The 23,098-nt window shown below is 38.9% G+C and overlaps 1 protein-coding gene across 1 annotated transcript in view; it reads right to left on the minus strand.

The window, feature by feature from the left end:
- Positions 1-23,098, minus strand: part of ZNF365 (zinc finger protein 365) — a 104,946-nt gene that overhangs the window by 28,901 nt on the left and 52,947 nt on the right. The gene's annotated exons all lie outside the window — the stretch shown is intronic.

Below are 23,098 nucleotides of genomic sequence, written 5' to 3' on the forward strand. Positions count from 1 at the left end.
AAGGAGCTCCCAAAGCTGTCAAAGAAAAAAGGAGCATCAAGATTCAAATCAGAAAAAGTGGGAAATAAAGGGATCACAGGCAAAAGAAGTGACCAAACTCCTCCCTACATCTCCCACGCAAGAATTTGCTCACAACTCAGCCTTTCTCATTCTGTAGCCATTGTTTTCCTGCTGTTTCCTGCATGTGGCTTTGTTTGGGGCAAGTGTGGATGAATTTATATGTCTAAACGCCAGGCAGTGAGAAGCTATTCCCAGTTGCAAAAAAACAACAAGCAAATCCACAGATTGTGCTCTTGTTCAAAAACGGTTGGTTTCAGAAAAGATAACTCTTGCCTTGACTATATGTGATGAATATAGAAAACATAAACTTTATGTCAGGGGAATAGGTTCATTTCTTAAAGGAGAAGAAGTCTCAGATATTAATTTCATTTACCAAGCACAATATCCAGGAAATGTTCATCTAAGCACAAAACACACACTTTTAAATTATTTTTTGCAGATCGGTTTCTTGCTGTCTTTACTTACATGCATATGCCATATCAACTGGTCACCTGTTTCTAGTTGTTTGTTGTTATTCAGTTATTTGTTTGGAGTGTTTTTGTCTGTCTTGGTTGTTTTGTTTCTTTGTTTTTTTTCCCTCTCCTAACTTTATTTGGAGAAGAATAAAGCAGCAGAAAGGAGTAGGGGTTAGCGGCACGCCTCTGGAGTTTCTGGCCCTTTTCTACCTCACAGGGCATAACTTGCTGAGCTCAGTGTAAAATGAAAATACAGGGCTCCTTGTTCAAAAATTACTAAGAATCTCAAGACAATGACCTCAGAGCATTAAACCAGGTACAGGCCTTTGACAGTTCAGTTCACACGGTAACTGTGTGACTTGAAAAAGTCATCCTGAGAAGCCTCAGGATTCTTATCTTTAAATTTGGGACAATAATAGTACTTATCTCGCAGACTTACGGAATGACTGAATGAAGTGATGTTTGTAAAGTGCTTTGCACAGTGCTTAGCACACAGCAAGCACTTAAACATTATTAGCTATTGTTGTCACAAATTACCTCCTTATACATAATACCAAGAAACTCAAAATCCAAACGAAATGAGGAATTAGGCAATAATTAGGTCACACAAGACAATCACCACTACAGTCTTTAAAAACACTTTTTTAAATAGAGATGGGGGTCTTGCTATGTTGCCCAGGCTGGTCTTGAGCTCCTGGCTCAAGCAATCCTTCCACGTCAGCCTCCCAAAGTGCTGAGATTACAGGTGTGAGTCACTGCACCCAGCCTACACTGTTTTCTGTGCTTACATTTGAATTATCTGAACTGGAAAGCTTTAACATAAATTACCCAAATAATTACATTAGTTGCCTCATTCACTTCGGCAATGAGTAGATCTGGTCAGTCAAGATTTGTTGTTCAAATGTACAGTACAGTTCAAATGTTCTACAAAAAAAAAAAATGAACTAGGCTAAGACTCATGCAAAAAAAGTTGATGAACTGGGAAGATTCGGAGATTGAGGAACCAATTTGAGGGGAAAGTGCAAAAGAAAAGGATGATAGTGACAATTTTGAGATGATTGTCATTTACTGCCAGTGTGGACAGATCTCAGAATGAGAGCCTATATAAAATGCCCATCCTTTATAGAGAAGCTAGAGATTATGGAAGAATTTTTTAATTCAAATGTTATATTGTAAAATGTTCCAAAGATACAGAAAAATACACTAATATTGTACCCACCCTATAGCTTTATCAAATTTTAACAATCTTTACATATTTGCTCCAGATTTTAAGATTTATATTGTATAATATAAAATACAAAAATAGAACCCCAGCAAAAATAAGGTGAACACTCTTGTAATCACCATTAGGTCAAGAAACAGAACTTGGACAGTCACACTGGTACCCCTCCATGAGCCCATTCTAATCACAAGCCTTTCCTTTGCCCAAAAAATAACCTCTATTCTGACTTTTATAGAAATCACCAAAGGAGACTTTTATTTTGGTTTGAGACAAAGAAAGAAAAGGAAATCAATATTGGCCACACAATACCAAAATAACACAACTGATAAATAGTATCATAAGCAAGAACCAAAATCTAACAGTAGAAATTTCTCTTGGGCAATAAAGACTTCCTTTACTCCCCCTCAAATAATTGAAAGCTTTCCTCTCTTTCCCCTTCTCTCACACATGGATTCAACATTTTCCACATTGGATCCACTTTGGCATTTTGCAACCTATTTCACCTCTAACAGTGAAAACACACTGCCTCTGTTTCTGTCATTATTTAGCTAAAGTCACAAAAACTGGATAATGTTCAAAGTTGGAAATAATAATTAACAAGTCCATTAGGGTCCTGCTTCTAATATTAATAACTATACTTTTATATTGAGGTTATTCTGTCATATTTTTGCTTTTGTTTTTATTTAAGTCGGAGATTATGCTTTGAATAAAGTTGCTAATATCTGTGCAAAATTGTTTATTTCATATACATGATGGATCCGTAGCTAGGACCTCGGTAAGGCCAAGGCTTTTATCTTATCAGATGCGTAGTCTCCTAGATTTGAAAGGAATATTAGACTTCCGTAAGCCCTCTCCACTTGGTAGATACCTAAAATAGACACCATATCTGCAATAGACGCGTAATGCATGAATTAGCATTAAAGGGGACAGTTTATGTATTAGGATTCTGGGTGCAAATAAAAAAAAATCCATATCATTTCAGCAAATATGGGAATGTACAGGCGCATTTAACCAACTGAAAAAAAAAAGGCCAAAATGACTGCAATACTTTCAAAATTATTTTTATCTCTCAGCTCTGCCTCCACATTGGTATGTCAGCTTTCTTATCCCTAGCTGGCTTTCAGTATCTGAAGGCTGGAGTCATAGCTGTCCCCCACTCTAGGCTCACATTTTTGAGCCTCACATTCCTGGTGGGAAAGGGACTCTGTCTCCACTTCTGATGAAAATAAATCCTGAGTGTGTACAACTGCCAAAACTCCGCAAATATACCCTTAAGATATGCGCATTTTATTGTATGTAATTTTTGTAGCAAAAGAAAGCCCACTGTAAACAAATACTGAATCCTACTTAATGAACACAAGCTGAAATATTTATGGAGAGGTGTACTAATATTTGCAATCCACTTTTAAATGCAACAAAAAGAAATTGAATTAATAGCTGGTGAGATGGATAGATATGAGATAAAGTAAATGTAATAAAATGTTAATGGCTACTGGTAGAGTTTGAGTGGCGGGTGTTCACGATACAGTTCTTTCAACTTTGTGATACGTTTGAAAATTTTCATAATAAAGGGTTGGGGGCAGGAATTAATCCCAAGGAAAGATTGTACATTAACTAGCTTGGGTCTCTTACCCAGTGCTGAACCAATGTGAGGGGTAAGACACTGACTGCTCAGCTTCCATCAGTTGCTTGCCATGAAACCATCCACTGTGACCTGCAAGGCATTGTCACATAGATCTTGTTCAGGACACATGTTAGAGGAGGGAGCAGAAAGAAAAGAGCTTCCAGGGAAGCGTGATTCCCCCCACAAAATAGGGGTAAAGCCCAGACAAGCACTGGAGCACACCATCAGGAGGCAGGCAGCCACCCCATGTGACTCCTTGACAGTCTTCAGAACAACAGGGTGAATGGTAGGTTCTAACTGAGTCCTGCACTCTGATGATGTCTGCCCTTGCCATTCTCAGATCAAAACTAGCAATGGAATCCGACTTTTCTCAGCCAGTGACTTTTAAATACATGCCACCAGGGGTTGGAGGAAATAACAGAATATGCCAGAGTGAGTGACCAGTATTTCAGAGTGAAGACATACTTCTTTACAGACGGGCTAGCTTTCAACCATTTGCTAGATCCTGGCTTAAGAGTGAAGCAGTTTATGTCACTTAGCATCTCACTCCTGTGAAGCCCAGATTCCACAATAAAAAACAAACAAAATATATATATTTTTTAGTTTAGTAGATTAGGTGAGCTTGTATGTAAAGGGGAGGTTAATCTTTTCCTCCCAGCCAAGAGAGGACTTAAGCACTTGTTCTTTAGTACCATTATGTATTAATGTATGTATTTTTGTACTGTTATTAAATTTAGTACCAAATTTCTTTCTTTCTCTTGCTATCCAACTTTTGGATATTGGCTTTTATCAGGAATTTTAATAGTCAGCATTAGGAGATAATACACCCTTGCCTACAAAATTCAAAACACATTTGCATAGTTTTTAATTGACAGGAACATGAGGTCAGGTTTGCTAAACGAAGCCGGGTGTCCTCAAGTTGGCTGAGAAAGGGTGTACGTTAGCCAAAGTCATCTCAGCCTTTTGTCTTTTCCCACTTGATTTAGGAGAATCCTAGATGCTCCTCCATTCTTTCTTCCACTACCGCCTCCCACATATCAAAACTAATAACTCAAGCTGCTCCTGACAGACCCAGGCCAGAGCAGGGAAAGAGCAGTTTCAGGTCCAGCCAGCCCTTTCACCCAGGATGGCAGAAGCCCAGAACTCTGTAAAATGACCAGCAACTACAAAGTCAACCACACAGGCTTTTTTGAATGGATTTTTTTCCCCAAAAATTTTATAGCCATTCATTTCTTCAATATCTGCAGCAGTAGTTTTCAAATTATATTATGATAAAGAAAAACTCTGTATCTGAAACTGTTGCTGTGTTTCCTTCTGCCTAGCCCTCCAAAGTTAGAAATATAAATTTAAGGAGCAACAATGATGATATCACATAGCATGTATCCAGAACTTAAGATACACCACACACAATGCTATTCTCTTTACATACAGTAGCTCATTTAATATTCTCAACTACTTAATGATGTGGTTTTTATTAACATTTCCATTTTACAGATGAACAAACTGGGGCATACAGAAGTTGAACAATATGCCCCAAGTCACATGGTTAGGAAGTGGCAGAACTTGGGTTCAAAGTCGGAGATGGTGCTTTCACTACTATGCTATGAAACGGAAGAAATTCTAAAGGATATTGTCTTCCCAAGATCACACAGGAACAGGGACTGGAAACCTGAATTTGCTACTTGGAACTCTGGGTCCCTTTCTGGTACAGTACAAATAGAACTGTGGGACTCCTGAGAACTTTCTCACAAAGAAGGGAAGGAGAGCCATCCCAGAGTGCAGTGACTTGGGTTTTTCAACCTTACACTTACAGAATTTGGCTAAAGGTCACAAATTGTGTCTATGTGAGTAGGAACTACTCAAAAAAGACCAGTAGATTTGGCCAAATCAGCTCGACCCAATCTATAAGGGTATCCTATGAGACAAGGCCAGAGTTCCTGGGTTTATGGTGCCTAAGACTACAGTCAATAGAAGATGCTGGATCTCTGCCTTGTTCCAATAGTTTACACATATGGGAACCCTACCATGGTCTGACCGAGGCCAATGAAGAAAAAGAACAATGAGACGAGCAAAACAAATATCAAATTTCCACTTTGAATCAGTGGTTCTCAACTTAGAATCTTAATATGATTCTTTTTTATAGTGAAAAATTTCAAACATACACAAAAGTAGAGAAAATGGTGTAACAAATCCCATGTACCCAGCACCTAACTTGAACAATTAGCACCACCTTGCCCTTCTTGCTTAGATCTTTTTAAAAATAGAAATTGTAAAACCTCACTCTAGAAAACTCATTCAATAGGTGGGGTCTCAGAATCTGCATCTTTTTCAAAACTCTCCGTGCAATTCTGATGAGCAACCTGGTTAGGGCTGCTTCACCCCTGCTCTTAAAACTGGGGACTGCACCTACCTGAAAGAGGTAAGAAGGCTTCCCTGGAGTTGATGGCATGGTATTACATGACTTACAAGAGATTCAAACATTCAGAGGTTTAACTGCCAGGGCCCCTGCAGGAAAGAATTCATTCCAGGTGATTTGAATGAAGAAGACATAAGGACAGAGGGGAGGGCAGGTTAAGGAAAAGTGAGAGTGGTTGATGCATCCAGAGACTAGCAACAATAGTAGGCTATTACCAGCCTCCTAGGGCCATTACCAGCCCTGAGGCCCAGGGCCAAGACAGTTGCTAGAGTCTACTGAAAACTAGAACCATAGATAAGGGGCTAATTGGCAGAAACTGTAATTTGAAGTAATTGAGTGCAGCCACTTCTAGAGACATACTACAGAAGCAGAGGGCTCAGAAGTTATACACTGACCTCTCTTCCCACCCTCCTGTCTCCTACCAGGCCCTTTCAATGGCCAAACTCAACTGGAAACCAGCCAGCACACCAAGAGATGTATCTGCAGGGATCAGCCTCCCAGGGCACAGAGAAGAGCAGAGAATGCATCTGGGGAGAAGAACAAGATGGGAAATGGGAGCAGAAAATAATCAGCAGGGGAATAAGTCAGTCCTACCTGACTCTGGAGTGAGAGGAAATGGCTGATGCTTCCTGGAGTCAATCTGACACTTCTCAGCCCTAGAAGATGCCAAGTCTAAGAGCAGAGGGATTGCCTAATCCTTGATAAAATCAGCCCAAAATCCTTGTCATGGATGGCATTGAGAATGCTTTGGTGGAACAGATGAATGTACCCCTTTCCTCACAGTCAAGCTGTACTCCATGGGGGCAAAAGTTCAAGACTGTAATCATTGCCTATTTAAGTTGTCCCAGTGGAGGGGCCTGGCTTCATTTTTTTTTAAGTTAACATTATTTACTGGTCACAGGGACATTAGTTCTCAGTGAAATGCAGTTAAAGGCGATTACCTCCTCATTGCCACTTATTCTCAATTTACCAACTAAAAGGACAATGTAGGGGTTCTGATCACAGAAGTTTTATGGAGCCCATTTTCCCCTTGAAATCTTGAACTCTATTATTTGCCAGTTGTTTAAAAGCTAGCATTTCAGTTTTCAAAGCTACAATCACATTTATTTTCTGGTTAAAGAGCAGGAGAAGATAAACAACTCCCCAGGTTGAAGTCAATGTTTTTAACTCCTTCTGCCCAAGAGACATACATATGCAAGCTTGCACCTCTAGGCTCTGGAAACATGATAAGCCATGTAACTGCACGGAAACAGGGAACTGTAATAAGACCAGAGCATCGAAACACAAGGCAGAGGAGCCCAAGAAGGAAGGTAAAATTCTAAGCAGTCTCCTTTGAAAGGGTCACTGACCAACTGGGGCATACACAAAAGAAAGAGTGATCAGAGTGACAACAGACATTGAAGGACTCTATTTGTCTCCAAATTTCTGAAGGAATGGAATAACTAATTATGTGCTTTCAAAGGACAGAACTAGAACCAATCATTACAGAAAAATCCCTTTCACCCGGAAGGAAGAAGTTGATAACTGATTTATTCACTGCTTCAGTGTTATACTCAGTGCTTGACCTATAAAGAGCACTCAATGTTTGCCAAATGAAAGGTTGTCACGGGCACTGGTCAGTGGTAAAAACCGCCACTGTAGCTAGAGAGCTACGTGTTACTAAACAGAGCGTCCGGTGATTCAGAATTTGAAGCCCGGTTGAGCCCTTGCAGGGAGCACTGTCAAGTTCATCCCTGTATGTGATGGACAATTGAATCTGTTCTGTTTCTGGAGTTGGTCAATTCTAAAGCTAGTGGTGCTCAAGTGGACAAGAACGTGGTCAGGAGTGGAGGGTAAGGAAGTTATCAGGGCAAGTCTGTCATTCCTGGGGACAATCAGGAGTGGAAGGTAAATCTCAGAAATTCCTCCCATGTTGGGGATAAAGGCAGCCTCTTAGATTATAAAAATAAAAAGCCAATGTGAGGACTCCCTAAGAAGACATCTGAATATTTTCCCTTGGTGGAAAAGAGGAATCGGGAGTTGAGTCCACCATAGCCTATGTGGAGGAGTAGGATTTCAAGAGACAGGGCAAAAGGTGTTTCTGCAAGGGGCAGGCATAGGAAGGAGGCCAGGAGGATTATTTAAAAGTTGATCTTTAAGCAGCCAAACGACATCCATCCCTCAAAACTTCTAAAGGTAACAAGCAAGAAAACGAATCCATCGTTTCAGCACCGGCAATTGTAACGTAAGCCTGTGAGTATCTCCCTCCACCCCACCCACCACCAAGTGAACACCTTTAAATATCCTCGATTTTGCATACAGTTAATTAAAGAATGTAGTTTGATTGCTCATCTCATCTGTTCTATAGTTGTGAGTCAATGTATGGAATTTACACTCTGGCTTTGATTCATCTCTGAGCATTCAATTTAGCAGGGAAATTTTCCTTCTCTCTTTCGACTTGGGATCCTGGCTCTTTAAATTCTATCCTTATTGCCAGGCTGTTGTCATGGAGAAAAATAACTTTAAGTAGCTCTTTGGAAAGCTTTGAGTTGCTGTTCCTTGCTATTTAAAGCTCCCCCAGTAAAACGAAAAGTACACTCCGTTTCCATATAAGGCTCTGCCACTCCAAGGCAAGAGTGTCACTGGGGTTTGGTTCTGTGTGCTTATAGCAGTGTAAGACATGTCCCAAGCATCTGGGGATCACGTTTGCTAAGCATGTCTACCCAACTTGGGAAGGCAAAAGAAAATCAGAAATCAAGACTCTGCAATCTGAAATCTTTGGTTGACGGGGCTCCCAAGTCATTATGAGCTGAAGCAAATGCGACAAGCCAAATCTTATAATCACCATCTATTCTGCCTCTCACCTGAAGCATTTGCTGTTATGTGGCCTTACCAAATTGCTATAATCCATTTCCCTGCCACCTCCTAGTGAAATATCCAGTATCTCAAACCTTCTTCAATTCAATTCACAAGCATTTATTAGACATGTAAAATAGGTCCAGTTATTTGCTGGATATTGTAGGGATCCTGAAAGATAGAGCAAGCTTCCAATTAAAGTAAGGTTGGAGAGATAAGACAACATAGATGAAATGCCAAGTGATATAGAATACGTGATTCCCAACTTTGCTGATGACTGGACTCAACCATGGAGCTATATTACCAGGCCCTTGCATCTGAGTTACACACCCAGAGACTCTAGAAGCAGGCCCCAAGAATCAGTAAGGTTCTGCCCTGTGTGGACAACTGAGGTCTGTATGACTTCTAATGAGAACATGTCTCTGAGCCTCGATTTTCTTATCTGTAAAAAAAAGAAGATGGTCTAGATGGCCCTTGGGTTCTTCTTTCTCTAGCACTCTAGGATTTTGCTATTTAAAGAACTAATATGTATGGTATAGATAAAATCAATGCAAAAAGTAAAAGAAGGCTTCATGAACAACGTGGGACCTGGGAGCAAAAAGAAACTGGGTGGAGAATGGTTCTACAAATGGACTTTAGGATCAGACATCCTTAGATTTGACTCTCAGCTCTGCAACATACTGGCTGTATGACCTTAGCCAAGCAATTTAACCTCACTGGTTATTCATTTCTTATTTATAAAATGGGAATAATAATAATATCTGCTTCTTAGACTTGTTATGAGGATTCAACCAAACAACGTAGACAAAGCACAAAGAATACTCATAATAATCATTGATTATGAATGAGTGAATATTTAAATAATTTATTTGTCTTCTTAGTTATCAAAGAAAATGTTTTGCCCACTTGAAGAGGGCCTTTTTTCTTTTGTGAAGGAAATATTTGCCTCATCACATAAAGACATTAGGTTTTAAAGGAATGACTTTAGAGATCAGATCATGTATTCATTCTGTTGTTTACTTAATATCTAATATGTAGGAAGGACTTTGCCTGGCACTGAGGCAGTAATTCACAAGTGAGTAAATCACAAGTGATTCCTGGGTGTACTTTCAGACACTTCGTTTCTGTAGTTTTGAGGTAGGGCCCAGGAATCGGATTTCAGCAAACCTCCAGTTGATTCTGAATAATGAGATGGCACTTTTACAAACACTACTATAGAAATACACAATTAATAAGGCAGTATTTTCATTTCAAGGAACTTACAATTCTCTATATCATATCTGTCAAGTTGCCAAATGCATTTTGCTGCTTCTAACTTTCTTCCCTTCTCTCTCCCCCTACTTATGCACCCATTATCTGTATACTCTGTAAAAGGCACAGTGCTGGTAGACATAAAGATGGAAGAAAAACCTCTGCCTTCTAAAAGTATATTTTTATGCAAAGAAGGAAACCACAGACACTGCAGTCTGCTTGAGGGTGAAGGTTGGGAGGAGGGAGAGGAGCAGAAAAGGTAACTATTGGGTACCAGGCTTAATACCTGGGTGATAAAATAATATGTAGAACAATCCTCATCCTGTGACCCAGTGACAAGTTTATGTATGTAACAAACCTTCACATGTACCCCTGAACCTAAAATAAACGTTTAAAAAAAGAGAAAGAAACAAGAAGAGGAGATACAAAAATAAATAAATAAATAAATGTATGCGTTTATAAGGCTCATAATTATTAGCATTTGCATGGTAAAGTGAGCATAAGTTAACCTCTGACATACGTGCATTTTGTATAACAGACTACTTAGGCAAAGTTTCTTATTCCAATTCAGCAGTCTTTTAGATAAGCATATGAGACTAATTTCAGGAAGTCCATTTGGTGCGGGAGAAAGTGCGGAGAGGACAGAGGAGAAACATGAAGATTGCACATGTTTGTTTAGCTACTACTCTGTCTCAAGCACTGGGCCAGGTTCTAAGAAGTATCAAAATTAAAAGTGAGATGATATTTTTGAGGTATTTTAATATTTAGATTGTGTCAGTTAGGATATCTTTGGCTCTCAGTAGCAGTATACCAAATTAATAGTGGCATAAACAAGAAAGACATTACATTAAATGATAGAAGATATAAGAAGCTGGAGGATGGTCATTTCAGAGGTGGTTTACTAGCTCCACATTGTCAAGGTCACTGGGTTGACGTTTTCAAGAGTCCTTTGGGTTTCCCATTTTGTTCACAAGATAATTTTGCAGATCCAGACATTAAATCCCTTATAACCTCACGCAAAATCAGGGCAAAGGAAGAGCCGCAGCTATTACAGGGCTTGCACATATGCTTTCCCCTCTTTGTTATAAAGAATATGTCTTTCTCAGAAGATACCAGGATATTTCCCCTATGCTTCATTGGCTAAACCGAGCTACACATCCTATCCCTAGCTGCAAGGGAATCTGGGAAAGGGAGGCATCGTTAGGTAGTGAGTCAACTTTTTTTTTTTTTTTTTTGCTAGAGTTGAAATAATCATAAAATTCTAAGCGAAGATTATTTAATCAATTGCTCAATCACATGAGTGCTTCTGGAATAAACACAATGAAGGAATACACATGGCCTGGGGAAAATGTAAAGAGAGAGAGGAAGACAGAGAGAGACCGAGAAGAGAAAGAAAAGATCCATTATTAGTTGAAAGATGAGAAGAATTTAAATTGGTAAAGATGAAGGAACTTTCAAGTAAGGGAGAAAAACTAAGAAAGCGGAAATGGAATTAAAATATCTATAATGACCAGAAACCTAAGTGTAGTATCAACAGCAGCAAGGTGATAGTCTTACCACTATTTATATCATCATTAGAATAATTTTATTTTCCATGCTAAATGATCTTAAATGAGCACTATTTTCTATTTGAAATGTGTGTGTGTGTGCATGTGTGTGGTGTGTGTGTGTGTATTTCTCAAGAAGCACTCTAGCTAATTAGACAAAATGCTTGCAAGTGAGTGAGGCTGTAATGCAGAAGGAAGAGAGACCAGGCAAATTCTTTCTGTTTGATGCCCACCTTAATAAAGCTTTTTGAGTACCTGTGAGAAGCATACTGAGGAAGGATACTGGTGCTAGATACCATTCATCAGCTATTCCAAGCTTCAAAGGCACCAAAATGCTGACTTATAAGGATTTTGCCAGAATCTATTCAAGTGGAAAGCACCCGGAGTAAGGCACAGTGTGTCTCTGAATCTTCTGCTTACATAAGAGAATAGCAAAAGCCTTAGATAAGGGAATGACTTGATCTAATGTTATATCTCTTCCTTAATTCCAGTTATTTTGTATCTGCCCCTCATGTTTGTTTCCTTTATCTATCTTATTAACACTCAAAATTACTTTATGTATGTGTTTGTTTACCTGGTTTCTGTAATATTTCCCTTTTCAATAAAAACTCTATGTGGCTGGGCGTGGTGGCTCATTCCTGTAATCCCAGCACTTTGGGAGGCCAAGGCAGGTGTATCACTTGAGGCCAGGAGTTTGAGACCAGCCTGGGCAAAGTGGAGAAACTTCATCTCTTCTAAAAATACAAAAATTAGCCTGGCAGGGTGGCTGCGCCTGTAATCCCAGCTACTAGGGAGGCTGAGGCACAAGAATCGCTTGAACCTGGGAGGCGGAGGTTGCAGTGCGCTGAGATCGAGCCATTGCACTCCAGCCGGGGTGATGGAGTGAATCTGTCTCAAAACAAAAAACAAAAAACAAAACAAAACAAACAAAAAACAAGAAAATATCGTATGAGAACAGATATCATATTCTTGCTCCCCATTGTATCTTCAGTCCTTGTCACAGGACCTGTGAACTCTCAATATTTATGAAATGAATGCATGAGTGAATAAATGCTCCTATCTGTTAACTAATTTCCCATACACAGTTACTTGAAATCTACAAAGCTGTCCAGCACCAACTGTTATTCCAACAGTCCCATGCTATGCATCACGACAGAAAAATGATGTTGGATGTAGAGCGTGTTCAGCAAATAAAACTCCTCAAACCAAATCTCACCAGGCGACCAATAAAAGATTAATACCTACATGATCAAGCCTGTGGTTTGTCTTACTTTAAAGTACGTGGATACATTATCAGCTGTCACCCCCTAGTGGTAGAGAATATAATTATCAGAGCTACTTGTTTCTGGTCAAAGGAAGGAAAGAAGCCAAGGGCTTTTGCAGAAAAGTGCGTTTGCTACCAATCTGACATATTGCATATACTACTCACACACACACATACGTATATATGTGAATTTAGAAGGAAAAAGCTTTATGAGTTACACCTTACTCTGATGATCTGGCTGTTTGTTAACCACCTGGAAAACATAACATGAGATGTAAATAACTTGCTAAAAACTCCCTTTAAACTTTGTCTGCTTCCGTCATTACAATTGCTTATGAAATCCCTTCCTGAGAAAGAATTAAAATAGCTATTTATTCTCAAAGCCTCTTAGAGAAGAATATTGATTTCCTATTTAAAATTTGACATTTACTCTATGACGTGAGTAGAATTTCCATAAAGCAAGGAAACCATGACGAAGTTACCCTAAAGCTTGATATAGATCAACTTTTTTAGATAAATTTCAGAAAACTACATTTTTTAAAGACAAAAAACCAGTTAAATTCAGCCAAACTGCTACTTACAAATAATTAGTCGCGAAACAGTCAGTTGCTTAACTGAATTCAACCACATACATTTCCCTGCCTCCACCCAATCCTATTTTCCAAAACACCCACAGACACATATATTTGTATCTATGGGTATAGATTGTGGAAGACTTTAAAATAAACCATCCAAAATGATCTCTGATTCTGAAATCACTGGAAACAGAGAATACATTTCTCATACATACATTTAAATGTGGTATTTGACTCTCCTTCTTAGCTAGAGAGAGTTTATGTGGGGTTTATAAGAAAGTTTATAGTCAGAAGTCCATCTGCTTATCGGTCTTGTTTGAAATGCGTGGTGTGTCTGTACTAGCAGCATTTTTTGAAGCACTCGTTGTTTACTGTGCATTGAGCCAGGCATTTAACCCTCCAAACCAACCTATGGTATAAACAGTACTATCCTAACCATCTTACAGATGAGCCTGCTCAGGCATATTAAATTCCCAGCACAAGGTTACCAGTGACTAGATCTTACTAGATCCCAATTGGTTATCCTTCCAGCATTGGCTTTTTCAGTTGACTGGCTCTGCTCAACAAGAAGCAGGAACTTAGTAAGTGCAATGACGTTGGTCATGAAGGGTGCTGGCAAGATTCAAAAGGCTTCAGGAAATATTTATTTCTTACTGAATAAAAATTTCTTGGTGAAAATCTTCCTGCCTTAAAGAAATCATGGACGTGATTAACGACTAAGGTCTTGTAAGGCATCAAAATGATCCTTTGTAGCATTATATTTTTATGTGCTATTACAGAAAATCTGGATATGTTCTATCATTTTCTTGTGTAACTAAATCTCAATTATTATTTATTTTTTTGCCAGTGGCTTTTTTTCTCCTAAATATAAAGAATGATTCCCTGTACCCTCTTTTAACCTCCCCAAAATAATCACTTAGTTTAATTAAGGGTTTTAGTTACTTTAGTACCACTTAACCAACTTTTTACCCTATTTAATTTGTATGGCTGTTGGAACTTTCGTATTTGTCTAGAAGAAAATTCCCATGGTCCAGAAAATTGCTTGCTTGCCTGGTGGGATTGCCAGTTACACGCTAATTATAGTATCTTCTATAATACATTAGATGGTGGTGGCTCCTTCATACGTATATAAGTGAACCTCACAAAGATGTTCAGACCAGTGCATCAGTACGGCTGAATAAGAAAGAAAAGTAACAGTCTTAAAGTATTATGGTATTACAAAAAAAAAAAAACCCATGAAGTAAAAATTTTGAAGTCTCAAGTGTGAAATCCTACATTCCAAGCATTAAGGAAAAAGGACAAAATACCACAAAAACTGTCAGAATGGGTAGCCTTGTTTTGCACCAATGCTGAAATATCATTTTTTATACAACTAGTCTTCTGCTAGATATTTCAGATAATGACATCAAATTTGAGTAGGCTATTTATCCACTTTGCCTATGGGGAACAGACTGGTTTTTAAAAGAAATGAGTTTATTTTCTTGTTATGGAAGAATTTAGGCATTGCCAGAAGTCTGGATGGAAATGTAGCTGTAAATATCCATGGTAAAAATAACATGCATGGTAGCTAAAGAATGAGTGAGAATTGGGATTGATTTTTCGTTTCTGATGATCAAGCCATTATAGTTCTCCCTTGATTGGGAACAAGCCATTTTTCCATAGTCTTTGTCAGATGATATTAAAAGTCTATGGTATCTTGCTATTACTGGCTGAGTGTTATCCTTTAATCTCCTGGAAATGGGCTACTAACATTCTGCAGCATTTAGTGTGGAGAGCCTTGCACTGTTCCAGATCTCTAACCTTTTTCATCATTTAAACCCAGAGCTAGTGCTGAATACAAAAGGACTCAGATAAATATATCTCGGGTAAGTGTGAGGCAAAAAATGAAACCTACTTCTTGGGAGTATTATTCAGAAGGTTAAGTTCGTCAGAAAAAAGTTTACCTCCAAATGCTAGACCTGGGCGCTGGTCTTGCCATTTCCTTGGTCAGTCCTTTATCCTCCCTGGACCTCAATTATTTCACCCACCAATGCAGAGACACATGCTCATCTGTGAGTGAAGAAGATCACGTCTAAATAGTCCTTCCCAAATCTCAGCAACACCTATAAACTAAGATCTTTCTCAGTCTGTCATTAGCCAATCATTCTTTAATTCGGTTTCTCTGTTTAGTCTCCATCATATCCCTTTCCACCCTCTGAAATGGTCTTATTTATTTGTCGGATTTTATTGTCTATCTCTGCTTTTGGAATTTAAGCTCCATGCATTCAGGAACCCATCTTGTTCATTACGGTATCCAGAGGGTCTGAAACTGTGTCTGATGCATGGGAGGATTCAAGAAGTAATGTTGACGACATGAAAAAATAAGTTTCCTCAATAAATAATACTGAATACTAAGAGAAGAAATGTATAATTGATGAGTTTTCACTCTTCTGAATAAGGTTATTCTAATGTCCCTTGTTAGCAGATGACTTTGTGAGAAGAGATTAAAACAGCTTAAAGAGGCTGCCCAGAGCTTGTACTCTGCAATGACAACACTAATTTTGTTCTGATTTCCAGTATACATCCTTGCTTAGGGGAGAAATGTCCTATTTCACTGTCCTTCTGAGGCAGGCTTTCCTACTTCAAGTGAGACCAGTTCAGTATAGTCTTCCGAGCAGGTAAAGTCATTGACTGCTTTCAGTGCTTTCCCTGCTAGTCTCAGTTCCACCTACTTCTAATTATATTAATATGCCGGAAAGAAAATGCAAGAAGGCTCTTCATTCTAGCATGAATGAATTGTTCAGGCCCTTCCTAAGAGGAAGTATCAATTTAAAGCGGGGACAACACACAGTCCTTGAGCACCTGAGGTTAAGTATATCCACAAACGTTCATAAGCATTGTGATTGAGTTGCACATTGGCCCCACCAATACCTCTCCACCCATAGGTTGATTTGTTTTTCATTTGATTCTTATTTCTCCAATTTACAGGGAGAAAAAAAATAAGGTTTGGTATGTTGAAGCATCATTGAGCAATCTTAGACCTGAAAGATATCTTACTGATTATCTAATTCAATGTTTCCCAAACTTGTCTGAACAAAAAAATCACCCAAGGTGCTGGTTAAAATATCAATTCTCAGGCCTCACCCTGCTGATTCGGATTCAACAGGTTTGGGTGAGGCCAAGTGCATTCGGATTTTTTTAACAAGTGCCCCAGGTGATCCTTGTGTTCAAGCAGGTTTAGGAAACACCAACATACACATTTTCATTTACCAGAGGAAGAAACTAAGGCTGAGAAAGCCCTAAAAGTACATCCGGGTCACACAGCTCACTAAGAATCATCAGTTCCTGGACCTGGATTCTTTCCCTTGTGCCAGCCTGCCTCCACTAAATCTCCATCCTGCTAAAAAACTATAAAAATAGACACAAGGAAACTAAGCACCCCCAAAATGCTTTCACTTCCTCTGTATTTTCAATGAAAATGTTAACTGACTTATTTCAATATTCCCTTGTTGTGAAAACATTTTTTTTAACTCCACTCATAATGTGTGTTTGGCCTGGATTGGTGTCCAGACTTTAAAGGCAAGCTCTACAGATGCCATTTCAGGATGCTCTCTCAACCTGAGTTGTAGCTCCGTGGAGTTGACCTTCCGCTTCTTAAATTCAAATCTGGATCGTCATCAAGTATCACTTGGTTTATCTGGTGAGTAAAGAATTCAGCGAGGTAGGTGTTCAGAGCAGCTTTTTCATCATCAGGAACTAAAAGCAATTACTAATCTGTTTTCACTAATGCAGTCCATCTGTGCATGAGCAATTTGTGTGGTTTTCCTAAGAAGGACATCATATTCTCTGTTTTTTTAAATGCTTAATACTTGCAATCAGAGAGACAGAAATATCCAGCCAGCCCCAATTCTTATAAAACAGAGCTGAAAGCAGGTGATTCAGCTGACTTTAGATGACTCAGCCCGCCTTGATGGCCAAAGTTGGTGAGTCATTTGTCTACTGTCTGAGAGAATTCATTTCAGGAACCCAAATTTCAGGGGCCTCCAAAAACTCATTAAACTGTTTAGTAACTCATTAGTTCTGTTAGAGTTATTGTAGCCTTTCCTTTACCTCAGTTTTTATTCCTGTTCAAACAAATCCAAGTCAAACTTCCTATCAAGCAGTAGGTTCTACAAGGAACAGTCCATGATTTAGGATGAATTTGTAGTTCCTTTTGGTTTGATTTCCCTGGTAATCTGAGTTTTTAGGGAAAACCCAAAGTTTGGAGTGGTTTTGCTGTGGACACAGCCTCAAGTTTGTTAAATCTCATGATAAAAGAAAAGTGAAGAGGAGTTAATGGCTAATTTGGGTTTACTGGGAAATATCTCCATGTAAATTCTACGGCTCATAAGAGAATATTCTGGGGACTGAAACCTTTTCATATTATTTGAGATAAAGAAGTGGTCTTCCATCCTGATTTTCATCAATCTTACTGATATATTTGGAAATCTTTTAGGGCCTGACACTTAACCGTAATCAGCTCTTGCAAAATTGCCCATCTTCTGTCATTATAATAATGGTAATAGTTGCTATCATTTGTTGTGCATTTATATTTTACCCAACATTAGGCTAAATTGAAAATATGGAGGTATTAATATACTCACAATGGTCTTAAAAGACAGTGGTCTTTTAAAAGATTTCAAGGTATTAATTGTTTAAGTAAGGGGCTTAGAAAAGGAACCCAGGAAATGTCAATGGTCAATCCATCTGTGCTTTTGTAAATACTAAGGTACCCATTTCAGTGAAATTCTTCCTGGAAATCAGACTCCAAGACAGAAAAACAGAAGTCACTCAAACTATAGGATCAGCCCTGACCTGCCGTCATTCCTAAGGTTGCTTCCTGCTATGGAAGATTGAATTCAAGGTTGAATTAATGAAGTATTGGCTCAAATTCTTTCTGGAGCACATGAGTAAAATGTCTGGGACCAAGTGATGGAGACAATATGGGAAACATGAAACTGCTCTCCTAAAATATCTATTTGCCCCTCAGCTCCCAGAAATGCTAATCTGGACAAAGGCTGGACCCCTTGCCTCCAGAGCCCATGTTCACAGGGCCATGGCTTGTAGGCTTAACCTGCATCCACTCATGAACAATACTGCTGGAAGTCTCAAGTGGCAGACAAATCACAGTAAACCAGACTAAAAAATAGCTCAAATATCTTCTAACACTTTATTTTTACAGATGTGAAAGCTGGGATCCCAAGAAGTGATTTGCCCACGCTCACAGTATGTTTTTGTGACCAACTGTAAGTTACCTGGGATCTCTCATTCTTCCTTCAACACCAAGCCCTGCCTTTGTCAGTTTTGGATCTCAATATCACTATTGGAGTTTCTGTTTGCATTGGGTACTTTAAAAAACAAAAGGCAAACAAACAAACAAACAAAACCCAAATGCTATTTAAACCTCTCTAGTTAAAATGGCAGACTGGAGAACTTATCAGATGGCTCTTTTTAGGAAATCCTTCTTAAAATAATACCCATTCTTTAAAAAAATAAATAAATAATACCCATTGTTATCCCATTCTTATATCCAGAAGCTCATCCTCTGTCTTGCTTTGTCATTATCAATGAAAGATTATTTTGTTGTGCAAACACTTTTGCCTAGAGGCTCATCATAAACATTCACTCCCATAAATATATGAGATCTGCATCAGGGCATTGGTTGGAACCATCAAAAATAGGGTAGACCCATCAGTAGGAGACTGGTCAAAAAAGATGCATTAAACTATTAACAGCATAGACTGTGTTCCTGTTTAAAAAAAGTAAGGGGAAAGATCTCTACTTACTGATATAAGCACATGTTCAGGATATGATATGAAGCGAAACAAGAACAGGATGCATGTATGTAGGATGACTATGTGAGTTTGTTAAGTGTTTATATATATACACACATATCTTTGTTTCTGCATAGACAATTCTGGAAAGACCCTCAAGAGAAGTACTGTTTTTACTGTTAGAATTATTACTTGATAAGAATTTCTTAAGTAGGAAGAAAGAGCAGAGGGGAGAAAGCCACTGTGTTTCTCTACTTCTAGGACTGTTGGCCAAAATTAATAGATTTGATCTATTTGTAAAAGGAAGTTAGTCCTCCCAAGCAGGGCTGCTGGAACTACAACCAGGGAAATGTGATAGAGACAGATGGTGAAGCATTTGACTTTTACCAGCTGCTTTGGTTTTCCCCTTTGGCTAAACGCATTAAGAGCCATTTGAAAGAGAAACACTATAATTATACCATGCATGACAGATAAAAACAGCCACAAAATGATAGTATTAGATTCTTAATCCTTATTACAACCTCCTTGAAGATGGGTGTGACAGCCACTCATTCAGGAATACACCTAAAGACACACCTTATATGTCATATTACATCTTGTTTGTCAGGTACCTTATGCTTGGTGTTACAGCAGAAAGAAAAATAACAAAAGAAATTCCACCCAGCAAGCTATCCAGGTTAGCTAAGCCTTTGCATAGGCCAGAAACATAGCCAATGTCTCTTTCGTCTCTTTCTCTTCCTGTTTTGGCAGCTTGCATTTTGATGATGGGTGAGGAATCATTGTTTATAAAACTTGTCATCAAAATATCATTTCCTGTTTTCTCCAGGGTTGGCGTTTTATGGCAGATAAAGTTTAAAACCTCACAAGGGTCCATTCCATTCTATTTTTATTATGTTATTAAACTTCAAATAAGAAGATTTTCACCCTCCTCTTTTTAGGAAGATGGGAATCTCATAGAAATTCAATGTGATAAAACCTTTTCCAAAAGCAATTTTAGGTCTATAAAATAAGAACCTTTAAAAATGTCTTTACTTGTATCTGTAATTACATCCTAAGCAAATAACCAAATAGTTAGATTTAGGTACAAGGATGTTCTTCAAATTCTTATTATTATAGTGAAGTCACGCTTACGTTAAATTATTAGTTGGATCAATTATAGTGCATTCATGTGACAGACCAGTACAAAGTTATTAACAATGTTAATGACAAGATTCATATAAATCCTGGATATAGAATATCATTCTAATTTTATTATTTATATGTTAACTGTCACTGTTTCTGGTATTTGGGATAATTTTATGCTAGGACTGAACCTGAATATGCTTCTTTGGTGAGTAATGCTAGTGCAAGAAGATCTGAACTTTAACTTTTCACCACTTCCAGTTGTGACTCCTAGTGCTTGGCCAAACATCTAGCTTCTTCAGTCTGTCTTAGTTTCTCACGAGCAAAAGAGAGATAATAACCCAATACCTATCACGAGGAAAAAAGCTAATTTCTCCCCTTATTAAATAATAAGCTTCAATTACTGAAATTGCCCAAGAAGTTAGAATAAATGATGTTTGATGGTACTATGTTCCCAATAAATTGAACTGTGGAAAACTAAGATAAGTAAGGATATCCATCCCCAACAACAACAGCAGCAACGACACACACACGCACACACACACACACCTCTCTCAATAATTGCAAACACGTCTACTCCTTCTGCCCCCAATCCCACATGACAGTTAAGTACATTTATTCATCTTCTAGTCTATGTTCAAGGTCAAAATCTAGTTCTACTTGGAGTTAAGCATTGTGTAAAGGTCTTCGCAATTCTGAAGGAAGTTTATTGCAAACAACCTCTTTAAATGGCAGCTATGCTTATAGTAATTCTGTGTTTTAATATAATGAAAACCACTTTGAGATCCTCAAGGCCAGGTGCTAAACAGCAATCAGGGATTACTTAGTCAACACCAACAATATGTGAAACAGAACATCTCTGAGAGGTCAAGGCTGAGATTAGGACATACACTATTAGACATCCATAAGATGCAACAATGACAACCATTCCCACTTCTTTCTCTATGCATCCCTGGTTTAATTGGAGGCCGGGAAGCTCCCTTGGAGAACTAAAACCCTGTCCATAACTAAGGTTGGCACACATTGGCTCATCTGGTTGGAGACAAGCCAAAGGCACAAGGAGATGAAGAACTCAGAAGTGTGCTACAGCCAGCTCCCATCAGCTAGTGAGTGCCTACTGCATGCTTCTCATCCCATCTCTGTTCAGTGACTGCACACTGATAGCCTGAAATTGACCATAGTGTAAGTATTTATCCCAAGAAAAGCAGTAAATGCCATAAATCAGGCTACATCCCCCCCACTTCTCCCCTCTCCCAAGCTAGCTGTTAAATATTTACTAGCATACCACTGGGAGAGCCCCTGAAAGAGAACACATCTAGGAAAGGAGGAGTCTACAGTGACAAGCCACATTCAGTGCCATGTAGGAATGTTACTCAGTATGGCACTCTTACTTGAATGAGTTTCACCCCACCAACCCTAGATGCCACAGTGTGCCCTAGGAGGAGCTCCTCTATGGACCTGTATTAGTCCGTTTTCATGCTACTATAAAGAACTGCCTGAGACTGGGTAATTTTTAAAGAAAAGAGGTTTAATTGACTCACAGTTCCAAAGGGCTGGGGAGGCCTCAGGAAACTTACAGTAATGGCTGAAGGGGAAGCAAACACATCCTTCTTCACATGGCAGCAGGAAGGAGAAGAATGAGAGCCAAGTGAAGGGGGAGGCCCCTTATAAAACCATCGGATCTTGTGAGAACTCACTCACTATCATGAGAACAGCATGGGGGAAATGACCCCTATGATTCAATTTCATCCCACCAGGTCCCTCCCACAACATGTGGGGATTATGGGAACTACAATTCAAGGTGAGATTTGGGTGGAGACACAGCCAAACCATATCAAGGCCTCTCTAACGTTGGGCTAGAAAGACAGGGCATGAGGTCCAGCATGTGTTTTGAGTACACATCTACATCCCAGAAGTCTTTTAAAAATCTCATATTTCCAACCTCACAATAGTACTCTAAGGTAAATATCATAATATTTGTGTCCTGACAAGCAAGGAATTAGTCACATAGGATCAACACTATAGCAAGCAGGGTGAAAAATGATATAAAAACTGGTTCTCTAACTAAACCTGTGGTTGAGGCTGCAAAGTTCCTATACCACTCTTGGTTTTCCATCATATTGGCTTCTGTGATGTTCAAATAAAGTGAATATGGAATTTTCCTCTGTGTCCAAGCTTCCCATGGCTAATTTCTTGGTGACTCAGAACACTTTTGCAAGAGGCAAGCAGTTGTGATCTATAGCACTGGCACCTACTGAAACAACAGAAACAAAGAAGATCCCCAGTGCAGGAGTCGCCTTCTAGTACCTACAAGCATGTTAACACAGAGGGATAGCAGCCATTTCCCTCCTCATTTCATAGACCCAAGACGTTAGCAACATGAGGGGTGATTAGCAGGCCAGTATTCCTCTGGGGTAACACCGTGAAACAATGCAAATACACAAAGTACCAAGCAGATGTAAAAGAGAAATGATCAAGTGGTAAAGGGTGTGTTTGTCAAAAGATTTTCTTTCTAGAACAGCATATGCAAAACTACTGTATTGCATATATTCTTCCTTTTCCATGTAAGTCACGCATCCCTAAACAACAGGGATACATTCCAAGAAATGCATCCTTAGGTGGTTTTGTTGTAGTGCTAACAAAACAGAGTGTACTCACACACACCTAGCTGGCATAGCCTGCTACATTCCCAGGGTATGTGGTATAGCCTATTGCTCCTATGCTACAAACCTGTACAGCATGTTACTGTACTGGATACTGTAGGCGATTGTAACACAATGCTAAGTATGTGTGTGTCTAAACATACAAAAGGTACAGTAAAAATATAGTATTATAATCTCGTGGGACCGCCATCATAGATGAGGTCCATTGTTGACCAAAATATCATCATGTGTCATGTGACTGTAGAAGGAGTACACTCTAAAATAATGATAAA

Source organism: Macaca mulatta, chromosome 9 (genome assembly GCF_049350105.2).
Source record: "Macaca mulatta isolate MMU2019108-1 chromosome 9, T2T-MMU8v2.0, whole genome shotgun sequence".
Classification (NCBI taxonomy): Eukaryota; Metazoa; Chordata; class Mammalia; order Primates; family Cercopithecidae; genus Macaca; species Macaca mulatta.